This window comes from Pteropus vampyrus, unplaced genomic scaffold (assembly GCF_000151845.1).
Source record: "Pteropus vampyrus isolate Shadow unplaced genomic scaffold, Pvam_2.0 Scaffold277, whole genome shotgun sequence".
NCBI classification, from domain to species: domain Eukaryota; kingdom Metazoa; phylum Chordata; class Mammalia; order Chiroptera; family Pteropodidae; genus Pteropus; species Pteropus vampyrus.
In genome coordinates, this window is record NW_011889058.1 from 438,789 (window position 1) to 439,869 (window position 1,081).

General features: G+C 46.2%; 1 protein-coding gene across 1 annotated transcript in view; it reads right to left on the reverse strand.

Annotated features, from left to right (window-relative positions):
- The window catches only part of ZNF236 (zinc finger protein 236), an 89,152-nt gene that overhangs the window by 34,599 nt on the left and 53,472 nt on the right, over positions 1–1,081 (reverse strand). The gene's annotated exons all lie outside the window — the stretch shown is intronic.

Genomic DNA, 1,081 nt, shown 5'->3' on the forward strand with positions numbered 1-1,081 from the left:
CAGAAGCATAAAGCCGACCACCTGAGTACCTGTAAATAAATATGGAACAACTAACAACCGGGAACGCTTACAAATGTGGACTTAAGAGGGAGAGCCCAGGTAGCTCACTGCAGTCACTTGGGCCCGGTAAACAACGTTTACAGTGGTTTTATTAAATAAGTGCTTATTTTATTTCCTACTGACTTACTTCAACACAAGACTTAACCGGACACGAAACGGATCTTTCCATATTCTTTTACACATCTTAAGAAGAGGTAACTCTGCCATCTGTTCTGCTCCTACTGGGGGTGAATAAGTCCTACTTCCTGAAAACATGGAGTCACCCTGCTTGTCACAGAAGCACGCGGGGAGGACGCGTGTTCTTGTGCTGGGAGCAGCAGCGTGCCCAGGAGAGCGTCCCACAGCCCCGGGCCCGCCAGGGACAAAGCCACCAACAGTGCCTGTTAAAGCGCAAGATCTGATAGGACAATCATTGTCATAACTACTGAAAATTTCCAAAAATCAAAAAACCAAACCTTAAATGTCTTTGAGTTGACTAAGAAGAAACTTTGTTGCGCATTTAAATATTTATTTATAATATGTCAGCATTCATTATATTTTCACGTTAATGCACTTTTAATAAGATTCCACACGTAAAATGTTTGGTTTTGTGACTAAAGCAACATGACATCGTCCAGATGTTTTCACACGACACTGCTGACCGACCTGATGTTTAAACCTCAAAGATACGCCACGTCATGGCAACGACATCCTTAAGTAAAATTAAAACGTTTTTAGGGGAAACGAAAACCCCGTGTGCCGAACACTGAAGTTTTCACAGGTGACGCAATAACCGTAAAGTTATGAGAAGTCAGCAAGGCCCCTCCCGTGGGCAAGTCCTGAGCAATGACAGTCAGGCATGGGCGTCTAAGGGCTAGTGCCACCCGTAAACACCTACCACGTCCACCGGCTCGGAGCTGGCAACCGGCAGCAGGCTCTGCTGGTGGAAGCTGGTGGACAGGGCTTGCGACTCCAGGCTGCTAGAATCTTGTAGCTGCTGGACAGGTGGAAACTGAGTCTGCTGGTTGTAAGTATCTGTCAC